This window comes from Littorina saxatilis, linkage group LG3, assembly GCF_037325665.1.
Source record: "Littorina saxatilis isolate snail1 linkage group LG3, US_GU_Lsax_2.0, whole genome shotgun sequence".
NCBI lineage: Eukaryota > Metazoa > Mollusca > Gastropoda > Littorinimorpha > Littorinidae > Littorina > Littorina saxatilis.
The window spans coordinates 38,846,709-38,859,757 of record NC_090247.1 but is presented as its reverse complement, the minus strand read 5'-3'; the positions used below and the strand labels follow the sequence as shown (position 1 = coordinate 38,859,757).

Sequence of the window (13,049 nt, the reverse complement as noted above, 5' to 3'; positions counted from 1 at the left end):
CTTGTCTTGATAAAAAAGAATTCTTTTATGATTAAAGAATGTTTGTGTAACAAGCTGTCAATTTATTATTTAGATTTTAAAAGTTAGGTCTAGCGCAAAAACGCACCACGGTCCAAAAACATTCTGATAATCATCGATCCACGGCCATCGCCAGTTTACATCGATAGAATGAGACCCGAAGGGAAGTAACTCATTTTTGACCTAAGTTCAGGATGGGTCCAAAAAGTGTCCGAGACAATCTGCAAAATTGATTCTTTAAAAATTGCTCGCTCTTTACGTAGGGCATTTAGGATGTTCCCGTTTAGTGAACGTTCAAATGGAAGGGTGTTTGTACTGTGTGTAAAAGCTTGACAGTATCTGTGATGGTTTACGGGAGGCTTATTGTGCCTTTAAATACAGGAATGTGTAAAGATATCTTGGCAGACATGAATCAAGTAAAAAGGAAAATAGCCTGGCACATGCACACAAAAAGACAATGAGGAGGGTAGAAGGACACACTGCAAACTGACCGGCAGGACAACAAATGATATTCGTATAAGTCAACTAGGAAAAACAGGTCACTTGGACACCCAGCCAGCCAGCTAGACAGACATAGATATAGACACAGACATAGACACAGAAACAGACATAGACACAGATACAGACATAGACAAACAGACATAGACAGAAAGACAGAGAAGGACAGAAAAGGACAGTGAAGTCTATACGGTAAATCGTAGACAGTTTGATGAGACTCACACTGGGATGAATTCCGGCATCCCCAACTTGCAGCAGACGCTTGCAGAAGGGGGAAAAGCTCTTATGGCGTGCCCACGGGTCATCAGTGAGAGTCCAGTTGCGAATGTGCAGAGTGCAGTACGCGCACCGAGTCGTTGCTGAAACCAAACAGACTGATGGTTGGATGGATGGATTGGATAGATGGATGGATTGATGGTTATATTGATGTAAAGTTGATGTAGGGTAGGTTGATGGATTAATGGGAGGAGGTGTTCATCAGTGTGGCTGGGGGTTATCACACACAGAGTCGAACTTCCCCTCCTACTACTTCGGGTCCTAATTTGTTTAACCGGTTCCCTTCAGACATGATATGGGGGTGGGGTGGAGGTGGGGGGGGGGGGGGGGAGGGGAGATACAGTGCCATAAGTATGACAAGGATGCCTTGCAAGCTTGGTTTACTTGAATATGGTCCATAAGGATTAGAATTAGTTCAGCCAATGTAACCGACGTTTCATTGAAGAACACTATTATCTATTGTGTGGAATATCGAATCGGGGCTGTTTGTAACGCTTTAACTGTGGAACACAGAAGCAAAACAAATCCTTAAACAGGTAGCCTTGCCAACGTTACCAAATCAAGAATCAAAATTCACTTTGTTCTCCGTCTGAGGTAAACTGCAGTTCCAACCAAAAAGCTAAATCATCACATAACATTGAATGAAGGTCCTCCGGTAAATTTCTTTTCCAAGGCCTCTTTCATTGCGAAAAAAACCACGCTGCCTGTAAGTTTTGAGAAATTAAATGTAGTAATGTTCATTGAAACCAACAGTTCTAGTAACACCTGGATAGGTGACTCTGAAACGTGTCCCTACCCTATGAAGCACCCCTCCTCCCCCCCTCCCCTCTCCCCCCTTCCCCCCCCCCCCCCCCAGCTGTCATTTTTTTTTTTAAGTAATACAATTTTTCAAACAGAAAACCGGTACAATATCGCCCCTTTCTGTGCGCCCGCGCGTGCGTGTGCGTGTGTGTGTGTGTGTAGGGGGTGGGGGTGACAAATCTAATACCGATTTTGTTTCCACACCTCCGTTGAGAAATACATTTCCTTTCCAAACGTTATTTGGGGATACTTGCCAGCGGAGCGGGCCAGAACAAGTGAGGGTGATGGAGGGGGGAGGGGGGACTACTGTTTTATTTAGTAGTCATACGAAAAGGACCAAAAGTGCTTCTAAAACGAGAACGGACAACAGATTCAAGAGGTGAATAAAGCCGAAACGTTTACTTTTGCTTTGTACCCGACAGAATGACGTAGGAATGAAATTATCTCCCCTGGGCTGTCACCAAGGCCTTCTGCAACCCCCTACTGCACTGGCCCTGGCACAGTTATAGTAGCTATTCACTATTTCAGGGAATAAAATGCGGACAGAAACACTAGAAAGTATATCTTTGCTTAAAACTGTCTTCGAAGAAGACTTTCTCAATTCATGACCACATGCCTGACTCGAAAAAAAGTTACTAATTAGATGCGCCTGGGCACATACAAATCACTGATGGCGGTTATGAAATAGGAAAGCATTCAGCCTACTCCAAATGAGTGATGGTTCCGTGCCTAGAAAACCTTCACTAGAACTACGATCTTCAGTGTAACCGTTTAAATGACAGTCTTCCGAAAGTTATCAAAACTGCCTCTAAAACAAGAACGTATAAAATGGATTTAAGAAACGAATAAAGCCGAAGAAGTCAAAGATCAATTTCAGATTTTCTTGCGTAGATGCCAAGAATACTTACTGCCGAAAACGCGATAAAACCCGGCCAGCGCCATCTTTGTAGAAGGAGGTCCGGCCCATGCGTTAGTGACGTTATTAAAGGTGTCCATGCGTTCCTGTATGCTCAGCAGTTCCAGATCCCTCTTTTCACGCAATTCAACAGGCCTATTTCCTTGCTCCCTGCTTGCGTCACGAGCCTGGGGTAAAAGAAAAATAATTTAGATCATTCATTTCTCACAAATCGTCACATGTTCACCAGTTTTGAAGTGAGGGGACCCCAGTTTTGATAGAACTCCTGGGCAATGTTAGATACGTACACAAAGTTTACATAGCTTCCAAATCCTTTTCACCCATTGCTTACTTTGTAATTTATCTGAGCACTTCTTCCCGAGTGAAAAGGCGATTGCTCAGAAATGTACGTCCATAAAATGCAAAACATGTACATCAAACCCCAAAACAAACGAGCGAATAAACAAACAAACATACAAAACTTCGCCTAAAAGCCTACCCGGTAGAGATGGGGGAGCACAGTTTGTGGACCGGAATTGGGGTCCAGCAGAACTTCTGGCGAGTAAATCTCTGCCGGTAGTTCCTTGATGTCCTCCGCTACGTGGCTCTTATGATAGCCGTCAGAACGCGCGTCACTCATTTTCGATGCAGAACTTTCCAGGTCTCAGGCGTGGGTATACAGATCTATAACAACCAAAAACGGAACTGATTTTTCAACAATAATAGCAGTAGCAATAATCATCATCATCATCATCATCATCATCATCATCATCATCATCATCATCATCATCATCATCATCATCATCATCATCATCATCATCATCATCGTCGTCGTCGTCGTCGTCATCATAATCATTATCATCGTCCTTATTGTCATTATCGTCGTCGTCGTCACCTTCAACATGAGTATTATCATAAAAATCCTTGCATTCATGGAGATTTGACCGGCACGGTTGGCCTAGTGGTAAGGCGTCCGCCCCGTGATCGGGAGGTCGTGGGTTCGAACCCCGGCCGGGTCATACCTAAGACTTTAAAATTGGCAATCAAGTGGCTGCTCCGCCTGGCGTCTGGCATTATGGGGTTAGTGCTAGGACTGGTTGGTCCGGTGTCAGAATAATGTGACTGGGTGAGACATGGAGCCTGTGCTGCGACTTCTGTCTTGTGTGTGGCGCACGTTATATGTCAAAGCAGCACCGCCCTGATATGGCCCTTCGTGGTCGGCTGGGCGTTAAGCAAACAAACAATCATGGAGATGTGCATTGCAACATCAACAGAGATCAACAACAACAACGACTACGACAGCGATGACCAGTTAGGTTGAAGTGAAGACCATGTATACATTCCTCTTTGACAGCATGCTTGTGTTGGCCAGCATATTTATTTGGTGGATTAAGCTGATTTACTAGCCCCTCGTAAAACCAATGAGAGTAACTCCAAGCAGTTCCCACTTTGCTGTTTGCTGTTTAGTTCAAGAATATTTTTGTTTTGTGCATTGGCAAGCAATGAATTGTTTCGACAAACAACGAAGATAACCAAAAAAACAAACGTTAAAGAAGCAAATAAGTAAACAAACTTACAAAACAACAAACGCATACAAGCAAACAAAAACCAAAAGACATTCATTATGCCTTAGCAAAGTTATTCACTTATTCGTCCTTTCCTTGCTTGCTTGCGCGCGCGCTTGTGTGTGTGTGTGTGTGAGCACGGAGGTATTTGTGTGTTAAATAGCAGCAATACAGGCACACGATACGTTCAGTCCTAGCCTGCTAACTTGCCGTCTATATATAGCTACTTTTGAGGCTGTTATTTCCCTTGAATGGCTCTTGAGTGCAGCAGAACGGTGGTTTGTTATAAACCACTGTGCACACGCGATGAGTGGTGCGGAGGGGGTGCAGTTGAGCCGTGCGGCAAATTGATCGAGGCTGTACTTGCGACACTTGTAGTTATGATGAATTAATGAAAAACGGGAATTTACAGAACATGTACATCGTGAGAAGCAGAATGGGTCATACAGGCTTAGGCCTGGATTGCTAGAACGGGCGTAGGCTGACACAGCTGAGTCATTACAGGCTACGAATCACGTCAGCAGCGTAACGAAGTTGGATCAACAAACTTGAGTAAAACTCCCTTGGAAAAGCAACTTGGGGATCTGATTGGTCAGAATTCCTGATATACGATTGGATCGAGGAAATAACTGGACGTCAGCGAGAGCAGCGGGCCGACAGTTTTTCAGTTAGGCGTTCGTGGCCTGACTGAGATGACACTGTCAAGTTTGATCAGTGATTTTCCCAGTAGACCCCGTGACAGTAACCCGCGGCTCAGAATTGTTCTGCTCAAAGTTTTTGAAAGAAGAAACACACCAAGTCAAGTTTTGTCTTGCTTGGCCTTTGACTTGGAAATGTGATACACTCAAAGGTATGATATTATGTTTTGCCTGTAAGTATAGTGGATGCATACAGTGAACACTGCAAATTGTCAAGGTGGAAGTAACTATTTGCCAACAATAAATTGCCACTTCCCCCCCAATTTTTGTTTTAAAGCACACGTAGCTCTATTAATGCGCACAAAAACAGGGGTTTGAACTTAAAACACTCAGCAAAATGCCGGTGAACTAACAGCATCCGGCGCCACAGTTTGATTTGTTTTGCTAAGTTATCGTTACAACTTAGCTGTTCAACACAGCATCATGATAGATGAAGATTGGCAATACAAAAAACACTGCACCTCCTCAAAGAACGAGCGTAATTGCGTTTAAATATATCCATGACTGCGGAAACACATACATTATACCAATGACAACTCAGTTGTCGGCGTGAAGACTGGCCCACTGTCATACATTTGCCACAGTACCCTTTTCATTTTTTCATTTTCATTTTCATTACTTTATTGTCCCATCGCTGGGAAATTCGGGTCGCTTCCTCCCAGTGGAAAGCTCGCAGCAACGGAGTCGCGCTACCCAGGTGTCTGCGTGTTTAGGTGTATTCAGCCACCTGCACTTATGGCAGAATGACCAAGGTCTTTTACGTGCCATTGTGATGACACGGGGGTGGGACATGGCTTCCGTCTCTGGGTCTGCACATAAAGTTGACCCGTGTCCGTCCCGGCCCGAATTCGAACCTGCGACCTTCCGATCACAAGTCCAGTGCTCTACCAACTGAGCTACCGGGCCCCCTGCTCAGTTATTGCAATTTGACCCAAAATAACTATTGGCAAGAAACTTCTGCCCTCACAACAGAAAACTATTGGATTTCAAATGGTATTGAAAGATCTATTCAATGGTTAATTGTGGTGTGCGTAGCCAAATATACCCTTCTGTTTGTTTAGGCTCATTCAATGTCGCAAGGCTTTGCATTTTATCTTTAGTCAAGTTTTAATCAAAACGTGTTCAGATAAACTGGGAATCGAGACGAGGGTGGAGGTGGGCGTTCGTGCGTGTGTGCGTGCGTGCGTGCGTACGTGCGTGCGTACGTGCGTGTGTGCGTGTGTGTGTAGAGAGAATACGAGAAAACTACCGAACATATCTTCATGAAACTTCTCCCTGCTGATATTTGCGGACTTATTTTTTTTATTTTTTATAACTGTCTTTGATGACGTCATATCCGACATTTTGCAATAGTTGAAGCGGTACGGTGACGATCTATTTTTTCAACTAAATTATTTAAAATTTTGGTCTAGCAATCTATGACTTAGTCTGGACAATGGAAATGCATTTCAGGTAGGAAGCTTTACAATTAATTAATGAGTTTGATCATTAACATTCTAAAAATAGTACGGTATTGTAATCGCTACGGATGTTCACGAGATAAGTCCGCAGCATCATGCAGATCCTTGACACTGCAAACATTTCGTGAGCCAACATTTCAAGCCTGTACATCATCCTACAGAGGTCCAGGTAATACGGGCTGGGCATGTCAAACGCTGGATGGCCACGGCATCCAAAAACAGCTCCTGTATAGCGAACTATGTCATGGAAAGCGCACAGTCACTTTTGGTGCAGGGGGGGGGGGGGGGGGGGCAAAGCCAGAACAGGTTTTTGAACTGCCGAAAACCATCTCTAAAAGACGTCAACGTTGAGGCTGACTCCTGTGAGTTTCTCGCGGGACCAAAACCGACTCATCTGGCGGAGTCTCATTCAAACTGGTGCCCAAACCGCTGAAAGCAAAATAACTGCCGTTGCATAGAAGAAGCGTTCTCTCTGTAAAGCTAGAGCTGCTGGTACCCTAAATCCTGCACCTTGTCATATGTGCTCTATACATATGGGGCAGGTGTTCTTGCCCGAAGAGGCCTCATCAGTCACCTCTGGGCCCACCAGACCAGATACAAATAACAATACTAATTCTTACTAATTACTCGACAACAAAGGACGAATAAAAAAAACACCAGCGAAAAACAACGGCATAATGCCGCCTGGTGGCAATGCGGGTTGTTATGATGTTGCCATGGACACAATCTTTTAAAAAGAATTGATAAGTTACATGGGTTCGATCATTTAATTTGAGCTTTCCTTTTTAGAACTCATGAAAGTATTGTGAGTGTTGCACTAGAATCATTTTCGGCATACATTTTATTTGTGCCATGATAAACGCGTGGGAAGATTCCGGTTTTTGGGGAAAGGGGGTTGGTTTTCAAAGTCCTTTTAAATGTGCAAAAAGCATGCTATGGCAATAATCTCTGATGCATGTGTCATAACGTAATCCTCGCCATGGATCCGGACAGCACTCAAAAGTTCGCGTTTAAGAGCTGACACTCCACGAAATTGGAGCATTTATATTTTAGCAAATTTGTAAGGAATGTATACATTTTATTGGGCGGCCCTTAACTTTGTTGAAGCGTATGTTTGTTTGTTTTTTGTGTCTTTTGTTTGTTTGTTGTTGTTTTTTTCTTTTCATTTTTTAGTGGGGTTAGAATAGAAGGCATGTACATTTGTTGGTTAATTACCTAGTTTGTAAAATTGCGTTTCGTCTCATTAAAGATGTATGTACGTGTAATACAAACAACGTATGGGGATATCATACCCAGGAACTCTCATGTCAAATTTCATAAAGATCGGTCCAGTAGTTTAGTCTGAATCGCTCTACACACACACACAGACACACACACACGCACACACACACGCACGCACATACACCACGACCCTCGTTTCGATTCCCCCTCGATGTTAAAATATTTAGTCAAAACTTGACTAAATATAAAAAGGACGAAGAAGTAGAACATGCAGACAGGTAGCATAATAACAAACGACCTCCTTTACGATCAAAAATCGCCACAGACGTTTAGCTGCGCAACCCCCCCCCCCCCCCCTCCCCCGTCCCCATCACCAAAAAAGGAATTGCAAAAATCATAAGTTCATTCAATAAAAGAGATGATGCACCTTGTTCAACATCTTGCTTTAGATTATGGGGATAACAGTAGAACAATACCTTATCAGAACTTGACCAGAAATGCAGACTGTGTCCCGATCCTTGCCCAATGCAAAGGCTCAACAGCGAAGTCGAATCAGCTCTTCGATATTCTATCAGTTTTTATCACTGTGTGTACAGATTTGTTTGTTCTTCTCAAAACCTGCTTGACTATAGAAATGCACTAACTATTGTCAAAGCACGTTTACATCTCAAGTCACAGATTGCCATTCAGCTTTTGTAAGCTGCCGTATGTGTATGAATCGTTGTTTGTCTTCTGTTTGATTTCACTAACTTGCTCTTTTTTGTCAGTACGAAACCTTTTTGCCGTGGTGGCTGGCAATTACAAACTGCGCGTTCTGGTTTAGGCCCACGCACTGACACGGACAGTCTTGCATCATTAGGAACGTAAAGACGGAAGCAAACTCCTCGCGTTCGTTCATTGATATATAAATATCCCACGCACCACCCCCCACCCCGGCTCTCAGTCATCCGACCGCGTGACACATTGGGCAACCTGCCAACCCGAGTAAGGCAGTATATTTTTGCGTTTGGAATGCGATCACGTGACAACACCAATCTACGTTTGAGGTCATATGACGTCAAGTGTGAATCGATTACGCTCCATTTACTAGATTTAGCCCCTCCCTATCGCCCTTCCCAGACGTTCAAGGTTGACTCGAAAGTCGGCAATGTCAAGGCTGAAAACTATCACGTAGACCAAACGCACACCAGGACCACTCGATCAGCTACATTATAATTAGATTTTAAAAATTTAAATGACGGAGACGAAAACAAGACAAACCGCATCCTGTGCTATGAGTACACACACACACACACACGCAAACACACGCACATACATACACGCACGCACGCAAACACACACACACACACACACACACCAGCACACACACACACACACACGGCGCACTGGCACGCACAAACACGCACATGCACAGTGACACAAGCACGCGCGCGCCCGCACACACACACACACACGCACGCACGCACGCGCGCACACACACACACACACACACACACACACACACACACAGAGTGACCTATGTTTAAAGTCTATAGTTAGACCCTGTGTCATAAAAGAGGCGCAAGCAGTCAACATGTCCCAGGTCGACATGACTAATACTAAAGGGCAAGGTCGTTTAGTAATCTACAACTAGGACACAAAGGAGCTATTGTAAAAAGTGACGCTTCTTTTTTTTTTTATAAACGAAACATCAAGAGTTGTTTTTTGAACAATTGACACATTCATCAGCTTATTTCTGCTACACCAGTGTTTACGAAATTGATCCGTTTCCAGTCAGTCTGTACAAACAAATCAGTGTTGACTTTTTTTTAATGGATTTGGAGTTGAGGCTTTATTGGGTTTTTTAAAATTTTAAATCCATTTTAAGTAAAACGAATACTTAACTTTAAATACGGGACAAACTAGTTCTGAGCACCCTGTATAGTTGCGCATATATTATAACTAAAATTAGAAAGTTTTGACTGACACTGTGTTGCTTACATAGCATGTGCAGCAGTTTGCACACAATTCTGTTCGTTTTGTTTCTGCGACAGACGAATAATAAAACACAATCATGTTTTAACGGTTAGTTTAACTTATGTGGAACTACAAAATATCAAGGTCTCGAGAGAAAGTGCAAGAAGGGCCGAGACAAGAAAGGAAAGAAGGCTGACAGGATAAACAGAATAGATCGAAAATAGATCCCCACAAATATAAGCATATCTAATCAAATGTTTACCATTAACTGTACTGTCTGGGATTCTCATGAAGCAGAGGTTAAAAAGTACTCGCTTCAAAAGACTGATTACCCGTCACAACATGACATGACAATTTTCAATGCAGCCTTTGTGCGGACTTGAACTGGGTATGCCTCCATATCTAATTATACGCAACAATTGAGGTCTAACGAATGACGTCTCACAACGTGCGCGGTCGTCCTTGGCGGTCAAGAAAGCCGCCGCGATCATTGCGCAGACGACACTTCTAGACCGCCAATATTTTTTTGTGCGCATCACGTGCTCCACATAAATCTGCCGGAAACGAAGCAATTGGGAAACCTGGGTGCAGAGAATGAAAAAAAAGCCTCCACATAAGACCCAATAGGGAAGTATTGACAATTGTATTAAAAAGCAATTGCAATAGCAAATATTAGCAGCATACGAATTGTGCGAACTGGGCACCATGCGTTGGTCAAGTATAGTCACAAAAAAGCTTTTGCTTGGTATCAACCACTGAGCTCTATTTACAAACAAGGATGATTATAAACTCGGAGTTCATGGGTGTCAACACAGGCACTCTTGACCTTGTTACTCACACTGCGGATATTGTAAAAGTACATGCTAAATATAGTGCATCACGGAAATCGTAGATCAGAGTAACTGCGCACATTCAGATCGGGAATTCTTCGGTGCATGTGCACTGTGTCGGGCGTAAACGTCTTACAGCTCGATCATTAAGGTCATGGTCGTTCCTTAATGTTCTTTATTCAGCAGTTCTACATGCATACCTTCACAAGGGCATACACGCACAACCACACATACAGACAGACATACACACACACACACACACACACACACACACACACACACACACACACACACACACACACACACACACATACAGTTTACACGCTGTGTTGACACAGTGACTAATGTCAAAAAAGCACCTAAGTAATCCAAAAACAAAACTACTGCCAACGTTTCAAAATTCAGTTTAAAAAACCAAGAAAGGTATGTTGTTGGAACCCTAATTATTGACAAAACAAAACGTTACGTTCACAAACAAACACTGTTGTTTTTTGATTTAGCACATAAGTAAAACTGACCACGCAGGCCCGAGTATCAAGTAGTCAAACTACATATGAATAGTGGCTATCCACATTTTGGTTGACAAGGCACTGTCTTAGTATTTCTATATCGGCATATTATCTGTCCGTCGACACATTTGGGTATGCTTCTGTGTTTTCTGTTTAACGTTACGTCCGTTAAACGGATTTAAGGCTCGACCCTTACCGTGTAAACAAGTCGACTCGTGATCTCGGACCTGGCCAGTCTTATACTTGGACATATACCAAAAATCAACTGCTAGTGTGCTCTCTGTGCAACGTCGGATTGTTTTGTTTTGTTTTGTTGATGAATTAATTTCTTAACGAACACTAGTGGCTTTTTGTTGAATTAATTCACGAAGCAAATTCTCACTCTGCACAAGAAGCTTCTTCTTCTTCTGCGTTCGTGGGCTGAAGCTCCCACGTACACTCGTGTTTTTTGCACGAGTGGAAGTTTACGTGTATGACCGTTTTTTACCCCGCCATTTAGGCAGCCATACGCCGTTTTCGGAGGAAGCATGCTGGGTATTTTCGTGTTTCTATAACCCACCGAACTCTGACATGGATTACAGGATCTTTTTCGTGCGCACTTGGTCTTGTGCTTGCGTGTACACACGGGGGTGTTCGGACACCGAGGAGAGTCTGCACACAAAGTTGACTCTGAGAAATAAATCTCTCGCCGAACGTGGGGACGAACTGACGCTGACAGCGGCCAACTGGATACAAATCCAGCGCGCTACCGACTGAGCTACATCCCCGCCCTGCACAAGAAGCAATCGGGATGTTGCTTTTGGGTATATGTCCAGGTGGAGAAACGTTCTTGTCCCATGTAAGCGCCTGGCCAGATCTGAGATTGTGAACCGAACTGTTTTGACGGCCGGAAAGACTGTGCCTTAATGCTACTCTTACACTGTGCCGAATTTTGCCTTTGCGAATATGATTTTCCAATAATTCACAATGATCGGGACATGGTCGCAAGACATTCGTAAATGTTCTTAACCATTCGCCACCATTCGTCTCTTGTTTTGAACATAGCAACATGTTCCTAATATTCGCAAAGAAGTCATATTCTTAACTTTTTTGCAACATACTTGTAAGATTTCGCAAGACATTCGTAATCATCGCAGTGTATTCGTAACGCTCGCAAGGCATTCGCAACCATTCGTTATGCCTGTCTCACACTGTGCCGAATATCCTTGCGAACATTCGTAATCATCGCAAAGTATTCGTCAGGCTCGCAAGGCATTCGCAAACATTCGTTATGCCTGTCTTACACTGTGCCGAATATCCTTGCAAATATAGATTCGTATGCATTCGCAATGATCAGTAGACATTCGCAAGCACTCGCAACCATTCGTAAGACATTCGCAAGGATTCGTAAGGCTTCGAATGGTCAATATTTTTCCTGTCCATTAGTCTCTTTTTTTTGGCCAAATACAACATGTTCATATACACATTTCTTGCGAATGTCTTACGAATAGTTGCGAGTGCTTGCGAATGTGTACCGATCATTGCGAACGCCTTGCGAGCGCAACGAATAACTTTACGATGATTACGAATGACTTGCGAATACTGAAGAATATGCATTATTTGCGAATATTAGGAGCATGTTGCTAATATTCGCAACAAGAGACGAATGGTGGCGAATGGTTAAGAACATTTACGAATGTCTTGCGACCATGTCCCGATCATTACGAATTATTGGTGAATTCTATTCGCAAGGGAAATTCGGCACAGTGTAAGAGCAGTATTACGAACAATGCGAATTGCATAATCGCTTTATTCGTAAAATGTTTGCAAGCACTCGCAACACTCGCAAGGCCACTCGCAACGTTCGTAGTACATCCGCAAGACATTCGTATATGGATTTGTATGCATTCGCAATGATCGGTAAGGCTTCGAATTTTCAATATTTTTTCCTGTCCATTCGTCTCTTTTTTTTGCCGAATACAACATGTTCATATTCGCAAGGATATTCGGCACAGTGTAAGACAGGCATAAACGTTTGGTGATGGTCCACTTACCTTCACTTACATATGAAAATAACTGAAGTTGTCTGTAGTTCTTTCTTGTCTGTGGCCTCCAGCTTCTTGTTACGAAGGGATGGCCCTTTGTAGCCTTCGTCGGAAAAAACGTAAAACGATAACCTGCTGTGTCGGTGATACCGGCGGACACAGTGAAGCCTCCGAGTACAGGGTCGGTCTTGCTGGTAACTGATGAACCAGTATTATTTTATTCATATTGACTGATGATACTTGGTGCATTCAAAACGTTTTCGAATATAGGCCCTTTCATTCTGCGTGGTATATATCA

At 43.3% G+C, this 13,049-nt stretch overlaps 1 protein-coding gene across 5 annotated transcripts in view; it reads right to left on the bottom strand.

Annotated features, from left to right (window-relative positions):
• LOC138962319 (uncharacterized) overlaps positions 1–13,049 on the bottom strand; it is a 130,129-nt gene that overhangs the window by 20,639 nt on the left and 96,441 nt on the right. For 2 of the 5 annotated variants that reach the window (XR_011454477.1, XM_070334090.1), the window contains exons 1-4: positions 7,909–8,553; positions 2,988–3,172; positions 2,502–2,676; positions 739–875 (exon numbers count right to left, since the gene is read on the bottom strand). The exons of 1 other annotated variant lie outside the window; for it this stretch is intronic. The gene's annotated coding sequence lies outside the window, so the exon portion shown is untranslated. Of the gene's footprint in view, positions 1–738; positions 876–2,501; positions 2,677–2,987; positions 3,173–7,908; positions 8,554–12,760; positions 12,950–13,049 lie in introns of those variants that run through there. 2 more of the 5 variants (XM_070334092.1, XM_070334091.1) reach the window with 2 other exon arrangements.